The sequence below is a fragment of the Gekko japonicus genome, unplaced genomic scaffold (genome assembly GCF_001447785.1).
Source record: "Gekko japonicus isolate JY-2015 unplaced genomic scaffold, Gekko_japonicus_V1.1 scaffold285, whole genome shotgun sequence".
Classification (NCBI taxonomy): domain Eukaryota; kingdom Metazoa; phylum Chordata; class Lepidosauria; order Squamata; family Gekkonidae; genus Gekko; species Gekko japonicus.
In genome coordinates, this window is record NW_015167540.1 from 1332326 (window position 1) to 1339670 (window position 7345).

The window sequence follows — 7345 nt, forward strand, 5'->3', positions numbered from 1 at the left end:
AAAGCAGCCATTTTCTCCAGGGGAAACTGATCTCTGTCATCTGGAAATCAATTGTAGCAGTGGGAGATCTCCAGGTCCCACCTGGAGTTTGGCAACCCTAGGGGAAAGTGTGCTGCACAGCAGGGGGTTGAAGAGAATGGAGGGGGGGGAGTATGAGGTGTGGAATGGAGTGAAGTCCAGCTTCCATATGCAAAAGACCTTGAAGGTTCCATATGCAACTGACATTCCAACTGCCTTGCGGGGAGGGGGGTGAGTGTGAGGTGTGGAATGCAGTGAAGTCCAATCAGCTTCCATATGCAAAAGACCTTGAAACGCTGGGCGGGACTGCACAAAGCAGCCAGTCAACCCAGCCAGCGTCTTCTGACTGACAGTTCAAGCGTCCATACACTAAAGGAGTGCATTTTAGAACTTTGGCACCCACTATTCAATTATATATAAGGAGAGATATAAGAAATGATTTGGAAAATATTTGAACACCTGGTCTTAAAATATATTATTCATCATGTTAAAATAAAACGTTCCATAATCAATTTTTTTCTTTTCTTTTCTTTTTTCAATTTTTCCAATTTTTCGGAAAAAAACAAAAAAGGCTTCAGGAAAAAAAAGTTTTTTTCCCCGAATTTTTCCGGGTTTTTTCCGGGCCTTCACATCTCTACTCTCAATTGGTTTGCCTCATAATATTTGCTTATATTTGGTTCTCCCCATCCTCCTTGATCTGCCCTTTTGTATCTTAAAGCCTTCATGAGTACAATTTCTTGCTTTTGAACTGCTAGGTTGGCAGGAGCTGGGGCCAGAGACAGAAGCTCTCTCTGTCATGCAGCACTAGGGTCTTGAACTGCCGAGCCACAGACCTTCCTTTCTATTATGTATTAATCCAATTTTTACAGTTTTGCTAGTGGCATTAATTTTTTTCGCATTTATATTCTAAACCAATTTAAGACAAAGTCATTTTAGGCAATGCCACAAATAGTGTGTGAGAGGCTTAAATACCGCTCATCTCTGAAAATGCCCTCCATGATGCACTCCAAAAAAGAATTTGTTTGCATTACTTGTGAAAATGCCTTTAATAGCTTATATGCTCTATTCTCCCTTCATCTCTGTGCTAGCCATATCCCAGATGTATACCTTTTTTCTTGGTAATGTCATATTATTCAAAATACCTACCTCACAAAAAGCAATAAAGTCTGAAAATAGTTTTGTGACATCATTGTAAAATCACATGTAAATCCAATACAAATTATGGGTTCTTTAAAAAAATGTAGCCTTTAAATCTGTACACAAGTGTTTCTGATTATTTTCCATCTGTATTTCATTGTGACATGAAAATCTAGTAAGTTACTTTGGGCTTCTTCATGATGCATGGATATGAACATAATATAATACATGTATAATTGACTTTTAAATTTAATTGTGGCTTTTCCCAAAAAAACCCCCCGGGCACATTTTGGAGCTTCTTTGGAAATGGCCTCTTTTTACTTTTTAAAGAAAAAACACAACACTCCCCCCCCCGCCTGCCTTCCAACATCAATAAGAATATTGTTCTGCCTAAGTGTAAGCCATTGCTGAAATGGCTGAGATGTAATAAATGACACTGCCCAGTATTTTCAGGCAGGAAAATTCTTATTGTGCATAATTTCATCAGATAAGCATAGCTTGTTGACTCTGTGTACTGTATTGATTGAAGCACCATGGAGCCAGATTGAATGGCTCTCTCCCACATATATAGGTAAAGGTAAAGGTTCCCTTGCTCGAAAGCCAGTCGAATTCAACTCTAGGGTTGCGGTGCTCATCTCCGTTTCAAAGCCGAAGAGCCAGCACTGTCCAAAGACGTTTCTGTGGTCATGTGGCCGGCATGACTAAACACCAAGGCGCACGGAACGCTGTTAGCTTCCAACCAAAGTAGTACCTATTTATCCACTTGCAATTTCTTGCATTCGAACTGCTAGGTTGGCAGGAGCTGGAACTAGAGACGGGAGCTCACTCCATCATGCAGCAACCCGGGTCTTGAACTGCTGAAATACCGACCTTCCACAGCCTGCAGTTCAGCGTCTTAACCACTTGAGCCACCACAGCTCCACATATATACATATATATATATACATATATATATACACACATACATATACACACACACACACACATGTATACAGAATAGCAAATGTGTTTGCTGCGCATAATGCAGCTGCCAGGATAAGATAGGTGCATCACCAAAAGCTACTGCCTATGACAGCTAAATGGAACTTTTGTTCAATGGCAGTGTTACCATCAGCTGGGTAACAAACTACAGAGGATGATGGTTCTCTTTATGCTGCACTTTTGTAACTTCCTGGTGATGCCTTATTGACCACAGGTGGAAGCAGAAGGATACCAAATTAGATGGACCTTAGTCTGATCCAGCAGGGTTCTTTTCATCTTCTTATCAAAATAATGAATTTTATAGATGTGAATTGTCAAAATACTTTGGATTGGATCCAGCAATCTGCAGGTGCAAGGACTGTGGATTTTTCCCCACGTTCCCGTCATCTCTGCAGACATGGCTTAGTGGTAGAGCATCTGTTTGGCATGCACAGAGTTCCAGGTTCAATCCCTGTCATCTCCATTTTAAAAGACTGGGGAGTGGTGGATGTGGTGGATGTGAAAGACCTATACCTGAGACCCTGGAGATCTGCTGCCAATCAGACTAGACAGTAGTTACCTTGATGGACCAATGATGATGAAGAAGCGGAGACTGGATTTATACCCTACTCTTCACTACCCAAAGGAGTCTCAGACCGGCTTACAATCCCTTTCCCTTCCCCTCCCCACAACAGACACCTGTGAGGTAGGAGGGGCTGAGAGAGCTCTCTTGAGAACTGCCCTTGAGAGAACAGCTCCAAAAGAACTTATGACTGACCTAAAGTCACACCAGCAGCTGCATGCGGAGGAGTGGGAAATCAAACTCGGTTCTCCCAGATTAGAGTCCACGCTCCTAACCACCACACCAAACTGGCTCTCTGATTCCATATAAAGCAGTTTCATGTGTTCAGGTCAGGGATGAGTGCTGTGCTGAGAAGGAGAAGGGGGTGAAATTGCCTCTCTTCCATCAGCGCAGCTCCACTGACAGAAAAGGGTAATTTCATCCCCTTCCCTGCTGGGGTTTGAGAGCCTTTTCCCTGCTTGCCTGTTTGTCCATGCAAATCCTTTGACCCCAGGAACCAACTTTTGTGGGGTCAGATAAGACTGCTAGGAGGAGGAGAGTGTGGAAAATGTCAGTGCCTTCCAAATCACAGGATCCAACTCTTTGGGTGTTGACAAGTACTAGAAATTATGATTAATAATAATAATCATCTGGAAAACCCGTCTCTCTCATCTAAGGATTCATATCAGAAATAAACACAGAGCCAGACTTCCTCACCTGCTTTTGTCACATACCATTGTACAAAGATTTTGACCATCCTGGACTGACTACTGAATCTTCAGACTATCTCAGAACCTAAACAGTACCATCTTTCTAAGCCATTGACTTCAGTGGATTTAAAAGGGTGTAGCTTTGCTTAGGGATAGCACTGTTAATTGCTTAAGTCTTGTCCAGATGGTAGTTCCACTCATAGTTGGTATGCCACTATTGTGCGAACTGTGTCCAGTTGTGAGGGTATGGGGAAGAGAAACTTCCTCACAGTTTATAAATCAGGCTCAATACCTAAATCTGCAGCATTTTCCCAACCTGGAGCTGGCAACCCTGTAATCCCATTGTCCTCCAAGAGTAGCATTTGGGGCTGCTGTGGGATGGCTGATGCAGTCACACTTCCAAGCACAGATGTTTTAGATGAGATCCAACCCCATATCTATCAAAACCTTTCATTTCCTTGCAGCAGTATCTGTGGCAAAACCATACTGTTTAGCTTATTGCAGGCTTCTCTTGCATCTGCTGTATTCTCTAACTCACAGCAGGAAAAAAATCAATGTGGTAAACAAATTCAGCTTTGTATTTAAACTGCAAAGAGGAGGAGAATTGCTTTTCACAAAGAAGGGATATACTCTTCAGACAAGTTTGTTCCATACGGACAGTTTTACTGCCTAATTAGGTCTATTCAAAAGTAAATCTTATTGACTCTTACTTCCTAGTAACTAAATGCTACCCAAGGGTGAGAAAAGGCTGAGTCAGCCCAACCGAAACTTGAACCTGTGGTTCTGAGGAAGTGTAGAGGTTCTATAATTGATGCCTAGACCACCAAAGAAGCCTAAAGGAAGTTAGTAATTTAGATTAATCCTGGAAGATTAAGTGCTGTATATATAATATGCAATGGTACTGTGCTATTCTAAACAGGACAGTGCCAAAAGTTATCTCACATGAGAGAAACCCTTAGTTCAAACTAGTTGCTTTTCACTATGGCCTAGTGAGAAAATCATCCTTGTAGGATTCTTACCATACCATCATAATTCAACATTCCCCTTCCTTAGCAGTGAGAAAGGCCTATTTGAATCACAATTAGGGATGGGCATGAACCAGCTCACAAAATAAAGTTCATCACAAATTTTGGACAGTACAGGGTTTATGAAGTGATCATCGTGAACTGAAGAGCCGCCATGAACTTCCACTAATTTTCACTAACTTCCACTAATTTTAAGGCAATTCACGGAGAGCAGAAAGCAGGGATTTAAAAGGCTTGGAGCCATTTAAATCCCTGCTTTCTGCTCTTCAAAAAAACCAACTAAGCAGCAGGGAACAGAAAGCAGGAGTGTAGCGGTTAAGTGTGCAGACTCTAATTTGGGAGAACCAGGTTTGATTCCCCACTCCTTCATTTGCACCTGCTGGATGACCTTGGGCAAGCCATAGTTCTGATAACAGCTGTCCTTGAAAAAGAACAGTTTCTGTCAGAGCTCTCTCAGCCCCACCTACCTCACTGGGTGTCTGTTGTGGGGAGGGGAAGGGAAAGGAGTTTGTAAGCCCCTCTGAGACTCCTTTGGGTAGTGAAGGGCGGGGTATAAATCCAGTCTCTTCTTCTTCTCCTTCTTCTTCTTCGTCAGTCACAAAGCCCACACTGAACTGCAAAAATGCAGTTCATGCCCATCCCTAATCACAATCTACACTTATTCACAGTCTGGAGACAAACTGATTTGTGAAGAACAATGACCCGTGATAGGGGAATATTCTCAAAAAATACCGAAGACAGCTGTGCATTACTGCAAAACAGAGACTTACACCCCTATGGATATTTACTTGAAGGTAAGCCCATTTGAATTAATTGCAGCTCAGTTCTGAGTAAATATGCACAATATTGCTCTGAGAGTGTCTGGAAGTAATAATATATAGATCTCTTTTGCCATTCATTGCCCATGGGTGTTAAGCCTGTCAAAAACCTTAGGAATGCCACAGCTGCTATTCTGGGGTTTGAGAGCCCTTTTCCCAATGCAATCAGGACAAAATTCGTCAGACAATTGTGGACGTGGGGGGAAGAAAAGTCCCAGTATGCACACCACTACCGACGTTTTTTTCTTTTAAGTCAGTCCTACAAACCTAAGTATATATTGCAGTAGGAAGCAGAATTTTCATGCATGCCGGAGTAGCCAGCCACCCTGTATTTATGCTAGAACATCACAGACCCAATGGATTTGTTAGTTCACATAACATTAATTTAGAAATGTTACTGTAGCTGAAGCTGGAATGAGCAGTCTTGGGTCTGAGGGTTAAATTTAGCCTTATGGAGAGCTACTATGGACTGTATGTATTCAAGCCACACAGCCCTTGTAATGAGCAGCAGAAGGGAATGGGAGTGTATGACATCAGCCCTTGTGGATGATTAGCGGCATGAAGTCTGGATTTGCCAAGCCTGGTATAAATACTAGGCAGAAAGCCTACCTCTGGCTAATCGAAATTAATTCTCCTTGTTTCCAGCTTTCACCACTGGCTATGGAGACCCTGAGCTAGAAATTGGACCCTCCAGATCTGATTTTTTTTAACTACAACTACTTGGACATGGCCCTGACACATGTATCAGGATGTGGAATCCTTTATCAAACCACCTTGTAATGTACTCCGCCATGACCACGTGCGCGACCGTTGGGCCATGCAGTCAGGCCAAACAGCAGAGCTTCGCTCCCCGGAGAACAATAGCCGAGCGGATCCTAGCCCGCACCTATCAGAGGGCCAGGTCCGCGGCTGAGAGCCTATGGGACTCTCGGCCACTGTAAATAGCCTATAGAAAAGTAGGGGGTGGGTTTTGGTGGTGGGTTTCTGGGCATAAATACCGGCCTGCGAGCCGGCAGTCCTCGTCTTGTTCCTGCTTAATAAAAGTACTTTGCTGAAATCACTCAACGCTTCTCAGTACTTTTCACACCTGAAGTGAACTTACCCACAGAATGCCAAATATATATGGAGGCTCCATGCATGGACATGAACTCCTGTGCCTCTCACTGGAGTGTGATGAATGTTTCTCAGCTAGGGTGGCCAACAACCTGAAGGGGGGGGGGGAATGCCCTGCCTCCTTAATAGAGGCATAATGGGATGTTATTTACCTACATGCAACAAAAAGCTTTACTTTCCCATTTCCACACAATAAGCCTCTCTAAAAGGGACAAGACCCCCCCCCCCTCCAGGTTGTATTCGGAGCCCAGATTTCTGCTGGAAGCATGAAATCCTGCTGGGTCAGCTTTGCCTGCGGGGATCTTTGGCGAGCAGCTTCCTAAGATTTACATATCTCATATCCCATATTTATCTTCTCATGGCGATGAACTGTTAAAGAACTGTTAAATGTCTGTTTAAATATTTCAAAATTAACACATTTAAGATTTTTACCCCTAGAATCATAACTGAATATTTCATGGGTGTAGGACTGTTGCAGGCCTTTCACGCAGAAGATGGAGAGTTCTAGCACACTTCCAGGATGGAAGAGCTTTCATCATTTAACTCTCCCTTTCAAAGCAGTCCTGATAAAATATTCAGTATACAAAAGCCTCATTCAGCAGAGACTTAAATCCACTGAAATTAAAGTTGCGTGGAAAGCTTGCAAACACAGGCACAAGGAGAATTTTGCCATAATGAATCTGTCAGTTCTCACATTGCCTTTTTCATGCCTGTTGGATGCTTTCTTCATAACCTGCATATTCCCCATAGATCATCTGAGTGCTACAGAAAACCGTTCCAAATGGAGAATGAATTTGGAACCGTGTCTTCATTTTGTAGCAGTCTGGAATGTTTCAAACATAGCAATCAAGTTTTGACTGCAGCATCACTGGGAAGACTTTATTGTAAAGATATGCGACACTGCCTTATACTGCGTCACACCTGTGGTCAATTTAGCACAGTGGTTTTCCAGCTTCTGGGGGGACCTAAACATTGCAAGAAACACAGTGCTGCTCTGTGCTG